Source organism: Salvelinus namaycush, chromosome 4, assembly GCF_016432855.1.
Source record: "Salvelinus namaycush isolate Seneca chromosome 4, SaNama_1.0, whole genome shotgun sequence".
In the NCBI taxonomy this organism is placed as follows: Eukaryota; Metazoa; Chordata; class Actinopteri; order Salmoniformes; family Salmonidae; genus Salvelinus; species Salvelinus namaycush.
The window spans coordinates 66,901,332-66,921,487 of record NC_052310.1 but is presented as its reverse complement, the minus strand read 5'-3'; the positions used below and the strand labels follow the sequence as shown (position 1 = coordinate 66,921,487).

General features: G+C 42.7%; 1 long non-coding RNA gene across 2 annotated transcripts; it reads right to left on the bottom strand.

Moving 5' to 3' along the window:
- Positions 1-4,906: 4,906 nt before the first annotated feature.
- LOC120046744 lies at positions 4,907-18,617 on the bottom strand. Of its 2 annotated transcripts, none has more exons than XR_005476849.1 (3): positions 17,135-18,617; positions 5,808-5,939; positions 4,907-5,705 (listed from the first exon to the last, which is right to left on the bottom strand). It is a non-coding gene; the product is annotated as an uncharacterized LOC120046744 (long non-coding RNA). The 2 variants fall into 2 exon arrangements; XR_005476848.1 differs by having other exon boundaries at positions 5,808-5,884.
- Positions 18,618-20,156: the final 1,539 nt, after the last annotated feature.

The window sequence follows — 20,156 nt, the reverse complement described above, 5'->3', positions numbered from 1 at the left end:
GATTTTGGATTGGAGATGTTTAATATGAGTCTGGAAGGAGAGTTTACAGTCTAGCCAGACACCTAGGTATTTATAGATGTCTACATATTCTAGGTCGGAACCGTCCAGGGTGGTGATGCTAGTCGGGCGGGCGGGTGCAGGCAGCGAACGGTTGAAAAGCATGCATTTAGTTTTACTAGCGTTTAAGAGCAGTCGAAGGCCACGGAAGGAGTGTTATATGGCATTGAAGCTCGTTTGGAGGTTAGATAGCACAGTGTCCAAGGAAGGGCCAGAAGTATACAGAATGGTGTCGTCTGCGTAGAGGTGGATCAGGGAATCGCCCGCAGCAAGAGCAACATCATTGATATATACAGAGAAAGGAGTCGGCCCGAGAATTGAACCCTGTGGTACGCCCATAGAGACTGCCAGAGGACCGGACAACATGCCCTCCGATTTGACACACTGAACTCTGTCTGCAAAGTAGTTGGTGAACCAGGCAAGGCAGTCATCAGAAAAACCGAGGCTACTGAGTCTGCCAATAAGAATATGGGGATTGACAGAGTCGAAAGCCTTGGCCAGGTCGATGAAGACGGCTGCATAATACTGTCTTTTATCGATGGCGGTTATGATATCATTTAGTACCTTGAGCGTGGCTGAGGTGCACCCGTGACCGGCTCTGAACCCGGATTGAACAGCGGAGAAGGTTCGGTGGAATTCGAGATGGTCAGTGATCTGTTTATTAACTTGGCTTTCGAAGACCTTAGATAGGCAGGGCAGGATGGGTATAGGTCTGTAACAGTTTGGGTCCAGGGTGTCACCCCCTTTGAAGAGGGGGATGACCGCGGCAGCTTTCCAATCCTTGGGGATCTCAGACGATATGAAAGAGAGGTTGAACAGGCTGGTAATTGGGGTTGTGACAATGGCGGCGTATAGTTTCAGAAATAGAGGGTCTAGATTGTCAAGCCCAGCTGATTTGTATGGGTCCAGCTCTTTTTGCAGCTCTTTCAGAACATCGGCTATCTGGATTTGGGTAAAGGAGAAGCTGGGGACGCTTGGGCGAGTAGCTGCGGGGGGGGGCGGAGCTGTTGGCCGAGGTTGGAGTAGCCAGGTGGAAGGCATGGCCAGCCGTTGAGAAATGCTTGTTGAAGTTTTCGATTATCATGGATTTATCGGTGGTGACCGTGTTACCTAGCCTCAGTGCAGTGGGCAGCTGGGGGGAGGTGCTCTTGTTCTCCATGGACTTTACAGTCTCCCAGAACTTTTTGGAGTTAGAGCTACAGGATGCAAATTTCTGCTTGAAAAAGCTAGCCTCTGCTTTCCTGACTGACTGCGTGTATTGGTTCCTGACGTCCCTGAACAGTTGCATATCGTGGGGACTATTCGATGCTATTGCAGTCCGCCACAGGATGTTTTTGTGCTGGTCGAGGGCAGTCAGGTCTGGAGTGAACCAAGGGCTATATCTGTTCTTAGTTCTGCATTTTTTGAACGGGGCATGCTTATTTAAGATGGTGAGGAAGTTACTTTTAAAGAAAGACCAGGCATCCTCAACTGACGGGATGAGGTCAATATCCTTCCAGGATACCCGGGCCAGGTCAATTAGAAAGGCCTGCTCACAGAAGTGTTTTAGGGAGCGTTTGACAGTGATGAGGGGTGATCGTTTGACCGCGGACCCGTAGCGTGGCAATGAGGCAGTGATCGCTGAGATCCTGATTGAAGACAGCAGAGGTGTATTTGGAGGGCAAGTTGGTCAGGATAATGTCTATGAGGGTGCCCATGTTTACGGATTTAGGGTTGTACCTGGTGGGTTCCTTGATGATTTGTGTGAGATTGAGGGCATCTAGCTTAGATTGTAGGACTGCCGGGGTGTTAAGCATATCCCAGTTTAGGTCACCTAACAGAACAAATTCTGAAGCTAGATGGGGGGCGATCAATTCACAAATGGTGTCCAGGGCACAGCTGGGAGCTGAGGGGGGTCGGTAGCAGGTGGCAACAGTGAGAGACTTATTTCTGGAGAGATTAATTTTTAAAATTAGAAGTTCGAACAATGACCCTGAGCTGCCGAGAAGAGCCCCCCCCCGATGACATCATGGGCAACACACTCAGTCTCCACTGAGAACGTATGTAAGTCATTCAAATGTGCTAACCCTTGCAAGGCAACATTTTTTATAATAATAATAATAATAGTAATAATAATATTTTTTTAAACTTTGCAAGGCTCCCGGTCCAGATGGCATCCCTACCTGTCTGGGCCGGCTAGGGATGCCGTCTGGGCCGTCAGAGCATGTGCAGACCAGCTGGCTGTTGTGTTCTCTGACATTTTCAATCTCTCCCTAGCTCAGGCCGGTATACTCACTTGCTTCAAGATGTCCTCTATCATCCCTGTTCCCAAGAAAGGGAAATAAACTGAACTGAATGACTACAGACCAGTAGCACTTACTTCGGTCATCATGAAGTGCTTCGAGAGGCAAGTCAAAGACCATATCACCTCCTCCCTTCCCGACACACTCAACCCTCTCCAATTTGCCTACCACCCTGACGGATCCATGGACAACACAATCGCCATTGCACTGCGCACTGCCCTTACCCACCTGGACAAAACGAATGCATATGGGAGGATGCTGTTCATCGACTACATCTCAGCCTTCAATACCGTAGTGCCCTATAAGCTCATTACAAAGCTCACAGTCCTGGGTCTGAACTCCTCCCTATGCCACTGGGTCCTGGACTTCCTAACAGGCCACCCCTAGTTGGTGAAGGTAGGCAACATTACCAGGAACCCCACAAGAGTGCGTCCTCAGTCCCCTCCTGTATTCCCTGTATACCCACGACTGCGTGACCTCACACAGTTCCAACTCCATCATAAAGTTTGCTGTCGACACAACAGTGGTAGGCCTGTTTACCAACAGCAACGAGGCAGCCTACAGGGAAGAGGTAGGCACTCTGACGGCATGGTTCCAGGTAAACAACCTCTCCCTCAACGTTAGCAAAACAAATGAGCTGATTATGGACTTCAGGAGGAACCAGGCTGGACACGCCCCCATCCTCATCAACGGTGCCGCCATGGAGACGGTCAATAACTTGAAATTCCTTGGTGTACACAGCTCAGAGAAGCTGAAATTGTCTAACCACACATACACCGTGGTGAAGAAGGCATGACAGCGACTTAAACCTCAGGATGCTGAAGAAAGTCGGCCTGTCCCCGAGGGCCCTCACAGTGTCCTGTAGGAGCACCATCGAGAGCATATTGTCGGGTTGCATCACAGCCTGGTACGGCAACTCCACCGCCGCATGGAGCTTCAGAGGGTGATATGTGCAGTCGAACGCACCATTGGTTGGAAACTCCCTGCTCTACCGGACACCTACTACACCAGGTGTCTCTGGAAACCCAAGAAGATCATCAGGGACTGTCACGCCCTGACCATAGAGAGCTGTTTATTCTCTATGTTGGTTAGGTCGGGGTGTGATTAAGGGTGCGTTATCTAGGGGAATTATATATCTATATTGGCCTGGTAAGGTTCCCAATCAGAGGCAGCTGTTTATCGTTGTCTCTGATTGGGGATCATATTTAGGTAGCCATTTCCCCATTGTGCTTTGTGGGATCTTGTCTAGGTATAGTTGCCTGTGAGCACTACTCTGAGCGTCACGTTTTATTTGTTAGCTTTATTGTTTTTGTTTCTTTAAGTTTCTCTTCCAAATAAAAGGATGGAAACATACCACGCTGCATCTTGGTCCACTCCTTATAACGATCGTGACAACACAGGCCAAACTCAGATGATGCTGGGCCAATTGTGCACCGTCCTTTGGGACTCCCAATCACAGCCAGTTGTGATACAGCCTGGAATCAAACCAGGGTGTCTGTAGTAATGCCTCCAGCACTGAGATGCAGTGCCTTAGACCGCTGCGCCACTCGGGAGCCCCCAAATGGCTGGCTATTAGGTGAAGAAATCAGAAATCACTAACCCCTTCTTTCCTTTACCTGTTACCTGTGTGATTGTTTTGTGGTCCACAGCACACTTAAAATAGTGTTGCTTCTTATGATATCAATTTACTACTTTGTATGTTTGGGGTTTCAGGTGATCAATCAATCAATCAATCAAATGTATTTATTAAGCCCCTCTTACATCAGCTGATGTCACAAAGTGCTGTACAGAAACCCAGCCTAAAACTCCAAACAGCAAGCAATGCAGGTGTAGAAGCACGGTGGCTAGGAAAAACTTCCTAGAAAGGCCGGAACCTAGGAAGAAACCTAGAGAGTAACCAGGCTATGGGGGTGGCCAGTCCTCTTCTGGTTGTGCCGGGTGGAGATTATAACAGAACATGGCCAAGATGTTAAAATGTTCATAGATGACCATCAGGGTCAAATAATAATAATCACAGTGGTTGTAGAGGGTGCAACAGGTCAGCACCTCAGGAGTAAATGTCAGTTGGTTTTTCATAGCCGATCATTCAGAGTATCTCTACCGCTCTTGCTGTCTCTAGAGAGTTGAAAACAGCAGGTCTGGGACAAGGTAGCACATCCGGTGAACAGATCAGGGTTCCATAGCCGCAGGCAGAACAGTTGAAACTGGAGCAGCAGCACGACCAGGTGGACTGGGGACAGCAAGGAGTCATCAGGCCAGGTAGTCCTGAGGCATGGTCCTAGGGCTCAGGACCTCAGAGAGAAAGAATGAAAGAAAGAGAGAGAGAGTTAAAGAGAGAAAGAGAATTAGAGAGAGCATACTTAAATTCACACAGGACACCGGATAAGACAAGAGAAATACTCCAGATATAACAGACTGACCCTAGCCCCCCGACACATAAACTATTGCAGCATAAATACTGAAGGCTGAGACAGGAGGGGTCGGGAGACACTGTGGCCCCGTCCAACGATACCCCCGGATAGGGCCAACCAGGCAGGATATAACCCCACCCACTTTGCCAAAGCACAGCCCCCACACCACTAGAGGGATATCTTCAACCACCAACTTACTATCCTGAGACAAGGCCGAGTATAGCCCATGAAGATCTCCCCCACGGCACGAAAGTAAGATAGTGGCTATGGACAAAAAACGTGGCTCAAGACACCAATCCTACACACTAACAACAATGCAGAAGATAACTACAACCATGCTCAGATGAAAATGAGGAGTTTAGTAGAGAGATCTATTGGATTCCTACAATCCAGATACAGATGCATTGACCGATCTGGGGGCGTTATTTCATACAGACCAGAAAAAACATGCAAGATCATAACCTCAGCATGTATCTTGCACTACATCTGCATACAAAACAGGATGCCACATCCCAATACATCTGACATTCCACCAGCTGTACCTGATCAGGATGTTGCCGCTGACCACAATGCCACTGGTTGATGCAGTGATGGCCTACAAACAAGAAATTACCTCATAAGGAGGAGATTCACATGACAAAAAGGTTTGTATGATATCGAAACAGATTTATTTTAGGTAATTAATCTTCAAGTCTTTTTCGCTTCTCCATGGCAAACTTCTTCTCCAGGGCTAGCTTCCCTTTCTCCAGGGCTAATCTCTCGCCTTCCACCTTTAGCAGCTCCTCCTGCACCCTGCGCAGGGCTGTGACCTACCCCAGGAGCATCCTCTGGACAGCCACCATCTCCTCCACACCACCAAGCCTCCTTGTCCGGGGTGGCACTGGCTCGTACATTAGGGTATCATGATGGATAAGGATCCGAGACAGGCGCATCTCTTCTCTGTCTTCAGTGATATCTGTTGAGAAAATACAATGAATCTGTTATGGAAATTATGTGTTGTAGGCCTATTATAGAAGAATAATACACTTGTGAAATTAGAAATCAAACAAACAACTACCTCTGTCATATGATCATGATGATCTATGGCTCCCACATCTGAGCACAGGGGCATATGGATGAGGTCTAGTGTTATTTCTGGAAGGTCAGGCACATCATGTCAGCATGACAACAACGTTTCAAGAACTGTAGGCTTGATATGATGAGAGAAGTAACAAGTGTAACGTTAGCTGCATGACTGGATACTTTTGTAACCATTAATGTTTTCTTGCGCCACAGACACAGTTGGCTACCGGACATTTAAATACAGCAAGAAAACAAATTAAACGTGCATTATCTAGCTAGCTAGTAATTGACAATATATTACAATATTCTAGAAGTGTTATATAGCTAGAGTTAACTTGTCAATTTGCAAAGAAGAACTTGGCTAACTTAGCTAACGTTGACGCCGTTAGCTATGTTGGCTAATTAGCTAATGTTGTTACGCGCTAGCTAGCTAATTTACTGGTTGCGCAGTCCGAGTCCACAGTCCTTCTACCGCGTTCTCTCCTATCAAACCCTTCTCCTACAGCTGATCCACATGAATGGTCGATACCCCCCCCCCCCCCCAGTCTTCTTCAACTCTCTGTTTCTCTCAGCTCCTTTCTTCTTAGCAGCTGACTTGATGTCGGAACACTTCTTTTTTACTGTGTCACTGTCCCTTGCCAAACCCCCAATGGCAAAGACAGACTTGGCCATTCTCGCCCATCCTCCCCAATAGCAAACTTTTCCTGGCTGCTATTTCCTCCACCATTACTTTAAGCTCTTGTTTGCTGAAGTTTTTATTGCGCTTTACTTATTTATCCATTTTGTTTTTGATATAGCTAGTCTGATGGCTAAGATGTGTGAAAAAAACTTTTTTTGTGTGTGTATAAAGGGTTCGCGAGCCAACAACATTTTTTTTATTCTCGAGACATAAAGCAGATAAATAAATGTAATAAAATGGAAATATCGACACTTTATTATAGTGGCCCAAATCCTATCATCCCTGTCACACAGGCTCATTTATTGATTTCAAGCACATCACTAATGTCAATGCCACATAAGAAGATATTTACGAAGTTCTTAAGATATTTACGAAGTTCCTAAGACAACTATGAATTCCTAAGAACATTTTGAGGAATTGCACTTAAGAACTATCTTATGAACTTCTTATTTTTTCCCTTAAGAAGCTTCTTACGTTTTTACGTAAGTGGTGTTTTGTGAATCCGGGCCCAGTTGATTAAAAGTTACAGTTGTTGGATATCCTCATTCTGGCTGGATTCCAATAGGAATTACACATCACTTTGATAATGTGGCTTGCTGTGGCCTCTAAACCAGGAGTTTCAGACGACTGTGTTAGGTGTAACTAGGACTTCAAATAAATGCCTTACAGTGCCTTCAAAAAGTATTCACACCCCTTGACTTTTTCCACATTTTGTTGTGTTACAGACTGAATTTAAAATAAATGACATTTAGATTTTGTTTGTCACTGGCCTACACACAATACCACATAATGTCAAATTGGAAATATGTTTTCTGAGTTTTTTACAAATTAAATAAAAATGAAAATCTGAAATGTCTTGAGTCAATAAGTATTCAACCCTGTTGTTATGGAAAGCCTAAATAAGTTCAGGAGTAAATATTCGCTTAACAAGTCCCAAAATAAGTTGCATGTACTCTGTGTGCTATAATACTGTTTAACATTCGTTTTGAATGACTACATCATCTCTGTACCGAACAAATATAATTAACTGTAAGGTCTCTCAGTCGTGCAGTGAATTTCAAACACAGATTTAACCACAAAGACGAGGAAGGATTTCCAATGCCTCGCAAAGAAGGGGACCTATTGGTAGATTGGTATAAAAAAACAAGCAGGCATTGAATATCTCTTGGGGCATGGTGAAGTTATTACTTTGGATGATGTATCAATACACCCAGTTGCTACAAAGATACAGGCGACCTTCCTAACTCGGTTGCTGGACAGGAAGGAAACCACTCAGGGATTTTACCATGAGGCCTATGGTGACTTTGAAACACAGAGTTCGAAGGCTGCGAGAAGAAGAAAACTGAGGATCGATCAACAACGTTTTAGTTACTCCACAACACTAACCTATTTGACAGAGTGAAAAGAAGGAAGCATGTACAGAATAAGAATATTCCAAAACATGCATCCTGTTTGCAAAAAGGCACTAAAGTAATACTGCAAAATATGTAGCAAAGCAACACACTTTTACAATGTGGCAAGTAAATGTGTTATGCTTGTGGCAATTCCAATACAACACATTACTGAGTACCACTCTCCATATTTTTTCAAGCATAGTGGTGGCTGTGTCATGTTATGGATATGCTTGTACTCGTTAAGGACTGCAAAGTTTTTCGGGATAAAAATGAAAGGAGCAAAGCACAGGCAAAATCCTAGAGGAAAACTTGGTTCAGTCTGATTTCCACCAGACACCGGAAGATGAATTCACCTTTCAGCAGGACAATAACCTAAAAAAACAAGGCCAAATCTACACTGGAGTTGCTTACTAAGAAGACATTGAATGTTCCTAAGTGGCCGAGTTACAGTTTTTAATTAAATCTGCTTGAAAATCTATGGCAAGAACTGAAAATGGTTGTCTAGCAATGATCAACAACCAATTTGACAGAGATTGAAGAATTTTTCAAATAATAATTGGCAAATGTTGCAAAATCCAGGTGTGGAAAGCTCTTAGAGACTCACCCAGAAAGACTCACAGCTGTAATCGCTGCCAAACGTGTATCTAAAATGTATTGACTCACGGGTTTGAATACTTATCTAATCAAGCGATATGTGTTTTTTCCATATTTCTTTTTTTACAAAGATCTGAATTTTTCTTCCACATCACAGAGTATTTTGTGTGGATTGTTGACAAGAAATGACAACTAAATCAATTAATCTGACTTTGTAACACAATAGATTTGGAAATAGTAATGGGGTGTGAATTGAATACTTTCTGAGGACACTGCATGTCTGGTCAGACAGAGTATAAATTGAATGATGCAACCTTCACTTTGGACACACTTGGTGAAGGCTACAGTACTGAAAGCCATTGAGTAGAACAACCATGTCTCCGTCGCTAATAAATACAGTCATGGGTGGTAACTCCTATTCACTTGAAAGGCACACTGGAAAATATGCAAATTGTTGTTGTGAGAGATACTAAGGCTTCAGTGACCAGAACACACACAGTCATTTCTGATTCCTAGTAATGTAAGCTTATCCAGGAATGGTGTTGATTTTCCCATTGACGTCATATTATTGTCTACGAGGGTTGAGGAGTAACTGATTTCATGTAATCAGTTACATGTAATCTGATTACAAAACAACTGTAACTGTAATCAGTTACGTTACCAGCAAACATATTGTAATCAGATTACAGATACTTTTGAAAAACTAGATCATTACTTCTTGGAATACATTTAAATTCAGAAAGGATGTTTGTGAAATACTACATTATGACACTTTTATGTTTTCTCAAAGACATTTTATTCAGCATTGAAAATAGGCGCAAGTTTAAGTTTGTTCCAACTGAGTGAGTCTGACCACAAGTCAGAGACCGCTATTGCTTTGGCCCAGGCATGCCGAGATAAAATTATGATTAAAAGCATCACTTATCCCATTCTTCTCAGTTATGATGCCATATTTAAAAGGATCACCAGCAAAGTCCGAGATAGAGCTTAAAAAGTAGCTTGATTTAGCTTTCTTAATTGAGATAGTAAATCTGTTTCTCAATTGTCTGAAAGATTGCCAGTCCACTACAGAGTCAGTTTTCCTTGCTTTGGCCCAAGCCTGAGCAAGGAATGAGCTCAGATAGCTGAAGCTCAGATAGCTAATAGCCCCGAATAGCCTCTGAATTGTTTAAAAGTGTCTTGTTTATCTGCCAGAGGAATAAATAATGGAGAACACATTTTCTAGAGCCAAGTCAGAGTCAGGAATACAGGAGATGGTGGCTAAATCATAGTAGAACATGTCATGTAAAATCCCTTAAGGAGAAAACATTTTAAAATGTATCTTCTTAATTAAACGAGAATTAGTATTTTGCTGTTTGGTATCTCTAATACATGCTATAGGACAATGATCACTGAGATCATATGCAAATACTCCACTAGACAAATATTTTTGGGGATTACTAGTAAGAATAAAATCAATCAACGAGGATTTCTACAAAAAGTTTTTTTTTCTTCACATTTAGCCATATGGGTTTTGAGATCAATTGAGAGATTAAAATCAATGCACACAGTCTTAAATTGGCCGGGGATAGCCAATCCAGATTCAAATCGACCTAAAATGACAAATCCCGAGGACAGAAAAGCTCTTAAACACTCGGATATAGCACCAATAGCATCTGCCATGGCAGCAGGTGTGCAGTAAATCCCAGCAATGTGTATTCTGGTTTATGGACACATCTACAACCAGGAGCTCAGATTTCTTGGGAATAAAAGTATTTAAAGATTGGGATGCCATGACATTTGATTTTACATACAGGACCAGTCAAGGTTAATGGGTTTTTCTTTATTTTTACTATTTTCTACATTGTAGAATAATAGTGAAGACATCAAAACTATGAAATAACACATATGGAATCATGCAGTAACCAAATAAGTGTTAAACAAATCAAAATATATTTTATATTTGAGATTCTTCAAAGTAGCTACCATTTGCCTTTATTACAGCTTTGCACACTCTTGGCATTCTCTCAACCAGCTTCATGAGGTAGTCACCTTGAATGCATTTCAATTAACAGGTGTGCCTTGTTAAAAGGTAATTTGTGGAATTTATTTCCTTCTTAATGCGTTGGAGCGAATCAGTTGTGACAAGGTAGGGGTGGTATACAGAAGATAGCCCTATTTGGTAAAAGACCAAGTCCATATTTTGGCAAGAACAGCTCAAATAAGGAAAGAGAAATGACAGTCCATCATTACTTTAAGACATGAAGGTCAGTCAATCCGGAAAATTTCAAGAACTTTGAAAGTTTCTTCAAGTGCAGTCGCAAAAACCATCAAGCGCTGTGAAACTGGCTCTCATGAGGACCGCCACTGGAAAGGAAGACCCAGTCACCTCTGCTGCAAGGCATAAATTCATTAGAGTTGCCAGCCTTAGAAATTGCACCCCAAAAAATGCTTTAAAGAGTTCATGTAACACACACATCTCAACATCAACTGTTCAGAGGAGACTGCGTGAATCAGACCTTCATGGTCGAATTGCTGCTTAGAACCACTACTAAAGGACACCAATAATAATAAGAGACTTGTTGGGCGAAGAAACATGAGCAATGGACATTAGACCGGTGGAAATCTATCCTTTGGTCTGATGAGTCCAAATTTGAGATTTTTGGTTCCAACCGCCGTGTCTTTGTGAGACGCAGAGTAGGTGAACGGATGATCTCTGCATGTGTGGTTCCCACCATGAAGCATGGAGGAGGAGGTGTGATGGTGCTTTGTTGGTGACATTGTCAGTGATTTATTTAGAATTCAAGGCAGCATGGCTACCACAGCATTCTGCAGCAATACGCCATCCCATCTGGTTTGCGCTTAGTGGGACTATCATTTGTTTTTCAACAGGACAATGACCCAACACACCTCGTGTAAGGGATTTTTCACCGAGAAGGAGAGTGATAGAGTGCTGCATCAGATGATCTGGCCTCCACAATCACCCGACCTCAACCCAATTGAGATAGTTTGCGATGTGTTGGACCACAGAGTGAAGGAGAAGCAGCCAACAAGTGCTCAGTATATGTGGGATCTCCTTCAAGACTGTTGGAAAAACTGGTTGAGAGAATGCCAAGAGTGTGTAAAGCTGTCATCAAGGTAATGGGTGGCTACTTTGAAGAATCTCAAATATAAGATATATTTTGATTTGTTTAACACTTTTTTGGTTACTAAATGATTCCATATGTTATTTCATAGTTTTTTTCATAGTTTTTTACAATGTAGAAAATAGTAAAAATAAAGAAAAACTCTTTGAATGAGTAGGTGTGTCCAAACTTTTGACTGGTACTGTATATGGTCACTTCTCTACCTTTCTGTAATCTGTCACATCTAAATACATTATAATCATTCACTTCAATGTCTTTATCAGAGACAGAACCATTTAACCATGTTTCAGAGACCAGAATGTCAGGACAAGAGTCCTCTACCCAAATTACAGTTGTGTAAATGTTTTTTTTTATCATAGCCCAAGCCCCCTACGAGATTTAAAGTCAAATGGGGTATTTAGCTCATTCCTATAAGCGCTAACAGGCATAGGGTCATCTGCAGCTATTTGATGAGAAAGTTGAAACTTTGCCAAGGTCCCTGGCCAACCACTTGAGAGCAGAGCAGGCTAAGCATTTGACAGACCTCGATCAAGTCACTGGATGCAGGGGCTCGGGCGGGAACTGGGAGAGCAGTGTTGCCAGAGCTCAGTTCACCCGGATGAAACTCCCAGCTGGCAAAGTGCCAAACTCTCAGCATATGAGTGCTGATGATGTGAATGATACTGTACATGGTGTGGACTGTATCATGTGGTCCACTACCCATCGACAGTGTTTGCCAGGCCCTAGGGTAATGGTTAGTGCTGTGTAGAGCTGGGCTAAGTTGAGGTGGGACTGGTCTGGTAGAGCTGTGCTGAGATGGCCCGGATCTAGTTGAGCTGTGCTGTGATGGGCCGGGTCTGGTAGAACTGTTCTGAGGCAGGCTGGGTCTGAGCTGTGCTGAGGCAGGCCTGGTCTGGTAGAGCTGTGCTGAGGTGGGCCTGGTCTGGTAGAGCTGTGCTGAGGTGGGCCTGGTCTGGTAGAGCTGTGCTGAGGTGGGCCTGGTCTGGTAGCATGGGAGGAAGGTTGTAGGGGAAATTGAAGAGGGTGGTGTGGAGGGCAGTGTGGCCGTTGAATGCTCCAAACTCTGCATGGGACCTCTTTGACTGCGTACGGCTTGGGCATAGCTCAGTGTATCTGCATGCAGGTACTGGAAGAAAAGTGGTGTGGGGAGCAGTGTTTGCTGGCTGTTCTCCAGTCTCTGTTAGGTGCCACCGGATGCCGTTCCAAAGGAGCATCTGATTTGTCTCTGGGAGTTGGTGGCTGGTCTGCTGCTCCTGTGGGGTGAGATGGACTGGCCAACCAGAGCAACATTCTTTAATGTCCTGGCAAAGGTGGAAACTGTCTCTTTGTACAGGTGTACATTGTCATAAAGACAGTCCAGGCTGAGGGTAGGATGGTGGGCCAGGTGTACATTGGGCCATAGCACACAGTCCCGAAGAGAGGCTGGCATTTACCCTCTGGATGGTGGCAAGGTGGAAATCTCTCCTCTGGAGCAAGGACCTTGTGAAGATGCTGGAGGAAACAGGTACAAAAGTATCTTTATCCACAGTAAAACGAGTCCTATATCGACATAACCTGAAAGGCCACTCAGCAAGGAAGAAGCCACTGCTCCAAAACCGCCAAAAAAAAAGCCAGACTACGGTTTGCAACTGCACAAGGGGACAAAGGTCGTACTTTTTGGAGAAATGTCCTCTGGTCTGATGAAACAAAAATAGAACTGTTTGGCCATAATGATCGTTATGTCTGGAGGAAAAAGGGGGAGGCTTGCAAGCCGAAGAACACCATCCAAAACTTGAAGCACGGGGGTGGAAGCATCATGTTGTGGGGGTGCTTTCCTGCAGGAGGGACTGGTGCACTTCACAAAATAGATGGCATTATGAGGAAGCAAAATGATGTGGATATATTGAAGCAACATCTCAACACATCAGTCAGGAAGTTAAAGCTTGGTCGCAAATGGGTCCTCCAAATGGACAAGACTAAGCATACTTCCAAAGTTGTGGCAAAATGGCTTAAGAACAACAAAGTCAAGGTATTGGAGTGGCCATCACCCCTGACCTCAATCCTATAAAAAATGTGTGGGCAGAACTTCAAAAGCGTGTGTGAGCAAGGAGGCCTACAAACCTGACTCAGTTACACCAGCTCTGTCAGGAGAATGGGCCAAAATTCACCCAACTTATTGTGGGATGCTTGTGGAAGGCTACCCGAAACATTTGACCCAAGTTAAACAATTTAAGGCAATGCTACCAAATACTAATTGAGTATATGTAAACTTCTGACCCACTGGGAATGTGATGAAAGAAATACAAGCTAAAATAAATCATTCTCTCTACTATTATTCTGACATTTCACATTCTTAAAATAAAGTGGTGATCCTGACTGGCCTAAGACAGGGAATTTTTACTAGGATTAAATGTCAGGAATTGTGAAAAGCTGAGTTTAAATGTAGTTGGCAAAGGTGTATGTAAACTTCTGACTTCAACTGTATAATTTCTTACCCTATAGTGTGTGTACTTTACTGAATGTATACCCCAATGGACATAGAACACAGACTAGATGAGGCTAGCGATGCTTTTCTTAATGCGCTGACCACAGAATTAAAAGGAACTCTACTGCATCTCTATGGCTCCCCTGATCTTGTGTTCACAGACAGGGTTTGTTTTTCACATTGATCAGAATATTCCCTCGCACTTCCTCTGAGCCTATGGTCTGATCTCAAGTTTAGGTGTTTCCAATAAATCTATCCCTGCATCACACACTCCGCATCACACACACTCCTCTGGGCGTTAGAAAGAGAACGTAGTGCACAATATAGGGAATAGCGTGCCATTTGGGATGCGGCCATTGTGTAACAGAGTCATTTGAACTTAACCTATGTGTGGGCGCTAACACAAAGAACCACATCTACCTATTTAATCTACCCACCCTTACATAATATATCAAGTCTTTGTTATAACCACATTTCTGTACATACATCACAGAATGGGTTTCATAACCCTACATTGTTTTCATCACAGAATGGGTTTTGTAAGCCTACAACCATTTCGTGACCCTACATTGTTGAGGTAGGATTGTCCTAGAAAATATCCGGTTCTCCTTCTTCTCTGCCCATCAAAGAAAATATAGCTTTTCCTCCTCCTGAGCCAGCTGCATTCAACAACACTTGATAGAGATAGTTTAGACTTGTGTGGGGGAGCCCTTCCCTAGCTATTTAGCGCTTGGAGGATATCAAGGTCAACCTTCTGTAGTTGGAATCAGACATAAATCCCATTCAGCCACCCTGACGCCCACTTACAGGAGAGAGAGCAAGAGCGTGAGAGAGAGAATAGGTGCTATCACAGTGGAAGGTTTGCGTTGATTAGCTTTAGTTTTCATGGTTGCAAGACTGAGGAGGCAGCAGTCAGTTTATGCCACGATGGCATGGGGCCTAGGCTTGAGGGTAGGAAGCTCATACACATGTGCTTACAGACAGACTTCAACAGATGCACAACACATTCAAAGCATACCCTCCTCTCAGTCTATCCCTATCCATTACAGCCCTAGGATTATAGCCCTGTATAGGGTGTTGCCAGCACCAGCAGTTGTCATCATAACAAACCTGAATAACCCATCCCAGATATACAGACCTGAATAGCCCATCCCAGATATACAGACCTGAATAGCCCATCCCAGAAATAGAGACCTGAATAGCCCATCCCAGATATAGAGACCTGAATAGCCCATCCCAGAGAGTGGAATCGCTCCAACTAACACTGGCCAGGATAACAGATAAACAACAGGCAACTGCAATGGTAACTTGGGTGGTGATTCACTGGGCCAGATAGTAAGATAGTATGATGTTTGATTTGTACAGTATTATGCAAGCTCTATAACCAGGCACGAGTGGATATTTTGGACCACTTTAGGGCTCTCTTACGTTGTCAAAATTCAACCAGGGAGAGAACTCTGGATAGATATACTGTCTTATTTTAGGCCTCTCTTATGTTGTCATAATACAACCAGGGAGAGAACTATGGATACATACTGTATACTGTATCTTTCATATCAAAAGCACAGAATAGATTATACAACAAACATAAATGAATTATTTCCATACCCTTTGATGACTGGTATCGTTCCATCGATCTAATATCAGTCAGTGTAACTGGATACAATATTACTATGACCACACACATGATCTAATGACATGCTATTATGAAAATAAGCAGAACTGTTTTTGGGTGTCTCCCAATTCTCTGTCCACTAGTGTATCATAATGTCTGAGTATTAGAAGTATATGTGTCATCAGACACCTATCAAATAATGGCATAGTAAACTATTTAACTATAATCATTTTTGATTATGTGAACAGTTTAATTTGTCCTTTTCCACAACAACCTAACTAAACCAAATTGCCCATGCAGTGGCCAGCTACTCTATAACACCTGATTTATCTTCTCTAACACACAACGGGCCTTTGTGGTTTAGTACACGCTCTTATCTAGAGTGACTTGCAGTTGTGAGTATAAACATTTTTGTACTTTTTCCCGTACTGGTCCACCGTGGGAATGGAATCCACAACCCTTGCATTGCAACCACCATGCTCTACCAACTGAACCACACGGAACCCCGTGATTAGTAAAATGATAGGCAAAACAAATGAGGGGTGTGAAAGTCAACACACAAGTCTCACTCATGAAACAATAGCACATTCTTGGCTGTGAATGCAACACACCACTCTACATTCTTTTAGCTATCTCACTATACCACTCTAATAAAAATAGTACTTAAAAACTGTGTTGTTATCCAACTTGTAACCCTGGCCTTAACTAACCTGTTGTTGTACTCTTATATCACCCTGTGCGTCCCAAATGGCACCCTATTCCCTACAGGGTGAACTACTTTTGACCGGAACCCTATGGGCACTATAGGATAAAGGGTGCCATTTTGAATGAACACTCAGTGTGACACATAGAGACCCTGAGGGGAGTTCCACAGAGGCCCTTATCAAAGGTGGCTATGGAAATAACCCATGCAACAGGGAGCGAGAGAGCAGAGAATTAAGTACTTTTCCGCCACCAATCAACTGTGTCCTTTGAGATGGCATCTATCTAGTCTGGGAAATCCCATACCTAGGGCAACAATATGTTGGAACATTGTTAATGTGGGAGGCAACCCGTCTGCCGAGGGAAACTAGCATTTTTCCAGAGAGATCCTATTAATTTACTAATTCCTTATTCTATTGATGTCTACAGTCTCTTCACACAGCGGCAAAAGACCAGTGACCTGAACACACGGGGTTACAGCTTTGCTGTGCTATTTCCCCATCACATGAATTTGCATGCCACACATTGTAATAGCAATGTTGACAACTATAATATAACTATAATATAATATACACTGAGTGGCCAGTGTATTAGATACACTCATCTAGTACCAGGCCAGACCCCTCTTTGCCTCCAGAACAGCATGACTTATTCAGGGCGTGGAAACATTGCTCAATTTGTATCAAGGGACCTAATGTGTGCCAGGAAAACATTCTCCACACCGTTAAACCACCGCCACCAGCCTGTACCTTTTGACACCAGGCAGGATGGAGCCATGGACTCATGCTGCTTACACCAAATCCTACTCTGCCATCAGCGTGATGCAACAGGAACCAGGATTCGTTGGACCAGGCAATGTTTTCCCACTCCTCAATTGTCCAGTGTTTGTGATCAAATGCCCACTGGAGCTGCTTCTTCTCGTTTTTAGCTGATAGGAGTGGAACCCGGTGTGATCGTCTCCTGCAATAGCCCCTCTGTGACAAGGGAAAGGGGAAACCTAGTCAGTTGTACAACTGAATGCATTCAAATGAAATGTGTCTTCTGCATTTAACCCAAACCGTTGGACCAATGTTATTTGCCTGTTTGTGGCTAGCTGTTAGTTTGCATGATTTTTGCTTCGATCTCTCACCAACAAGCTGTTTTTATCCACAGGACTACCGTTGACTGGATGTTTTTTGTTTGTCGCACCATTCTCGGTAAACCCTAGACACTGTCTTGCGTGAAAAGCCCAGGAGGACAGCCGATTCTGAGATACGGGAACTGGTGCGCCCGGCACCAACGATGATACTATGCTCAAACTCACTTAGGTCACTCATTTTGCCCATTCTAACGTTCAGTCGAACAGTAGCTGAATGCCTCAATGCCTGTCTGCCTGCTTTATATAGCAAGCCACAGCCACATGACTCACTGTCTGTAGGAGCGAACCGTTTTTGTGAACAGGGTGGTGTACCTAATAAACTGGCCACTCAGTGTATAGTATATTATGTAGTCTCTGATATGGGCATTTATTATAGTATAAGGGTAATTAACAGTATAAGATATTACCGGAATTAGGGTTTTATTTATGACAGATTCTCTTCGTACTATATGTATTTCACCAGTGAATCTTTATTATTTGGGACATCAATGGCTGTTGATACAGAATGTGCAATCAATTAATTAATTGTGTTTTTTAAACTTCAAATTAGATTTACATTTCAGGATTGCAATTACAAGTGTAGGCTCAAATCTGATTTGATAAAAAAGTAAGTACTGTAAATAGCTATGTTAAAAATATATTTCAAATTCATACAACAGTTCATACAAGTGCTTCCATACATACAGTATGTAGTGAGGAGACATTCATTGGCATGGTATTTACATGAACTCATTCAACACCCTTTAGCTACAACTGAAATAGCTATGTGAACTTTATGAAAGTGATATCCACAAGCTAAGCACTAAACATTGACATAGTTTTAAGGTATTTTCTTAAAACTGCACTGTTGGGAATGGGCTCGTAAGTAAGCATTTCACTGTACCTGTTGTATTCGGCGCATGTGACAAATAAAATTAGATTTGATCGGATTTTGATTTAATAATATCGGCCCTTACTTCATTTAAAGCATGAAAGTGCACACTATTTGAATGCTTAAAACCTCTTGGCAATAGGGGGTGCTATTTGCACTTTGTAATAATTTCATTCCCAAATTAAACTGCCTCGTACTCAATTCTTGCTCGTACAATATGCATATTATTATTACTATTGGATAGAAAACACTCTCTAGTTTCTAAAACCGTTTGAATTATTTCTCTGAGTGAAACAGAACTCATTCTGCAGCACATTTCCTGTCAGGAAGTGAGATTTCTGAAATCGAGGTCCCTGTTCTAGGGTCAGTTTATAAGTCCCCATGTAAGCTATGGGGCTACATGCACTGCATACGCCTTCCTCTAGATGTCAGTAAGCGGTGATAATTTGAATGGAGTGGATTGCACCATCTGGGGCCCTATATAAGACCGTGGAACGGAAGTACCGTTCTTTTCAACGGGGCGCCTGGCGCAAGAGGGACATCACAATGGCGTCCTGAAACGCTTTCGTTTTAGCAGTTCTATATCTCCGGTCATGTTTTTATTCGTTATAGGTGTTAAAGACATCATAAGGTAGTTAATTTAAACCGACTTATAGCAGTTTATATCAGTTTATTGCGATTTTCTGGGATTTCTTTGTGACGCGCTATCAGGAGTTGGACACCTTTCCGGCACATAGCTAGCGTGAGCTGCTATTTCTACAGGAGAAGGGGACATCTTTCAACCAAAAGACGATTGTTCTGGAGAAAGGACACCTTGCCCAAGATTCTGATGGAAGCTCAGCAAATAGTAAGCAGTCTTTATGCTGTTAATTCGTATTTATGTTGACAAATGTCAAATAATAATTCCGCCATGAATTTCGGTGCGGTCTCGCTTTAGCGCACGCTGTATTGCGCAGTAACGTTAATTTTAAAAATCTAACACAGTGATTGCATTAAGAACTAATTTATCTTTCATTTGCTGTCCAATCTGTATTTTTTAGTCAAGTTTATGATTACTTATCGATTAGAATAGGTGCCTTTCCCAAGATTTCTCCTGACATTTTCTTTGCAGCTTGGCTACTTTTCTCATTGTATAACCACGATTTGTGCCACCAAATATGCACATTTTCGAACAAACTCTATATGCATTGTGTAATATGATGTTATAGGACTGTCATCTGAAGAATTCTGAGCAGGTCAGTGAAAAAATTTATATCTTTTGCTGGGTTATACGTTATCGCTATTTTTGGCTTGAATCAATGCTGTTGTGTGGTTTGCTATTGTGGTAAGCTAATATAATGCTATATTGTGTTTTTGCTGTAAAACACTTAAAAAATCTGAAATATTGTCTGGATTCACAAGATCTGTGTCTTTCATTTGCTGTACGCTGTGTATTTTTCACAAATGTTTTATGATGAGTATTTAGGTAATTCACGTTGCTCTCTGTAGTTATTTTAGTCGCTTTGGTGAGAGTTGTGATGGTGGCTGCAATGGTAAACTATGATTTATACCTGAAATATGCACATTTTTCTAACAAAACATATGCTATGCAATAAATATGTTATCAGACTGTCATCTGATGAAGTTGTTTCTTGGTTAGTGGCTATTTATATCTTTATTTGGTCGAATTTGTGATAGCTACTGATGGAGTAAAAAAAGGTGGAGTAAAAAAAGTGTTGTCTTTTGCTAACGTGGTTAGCTAATAGATTTACATATTGTGTCT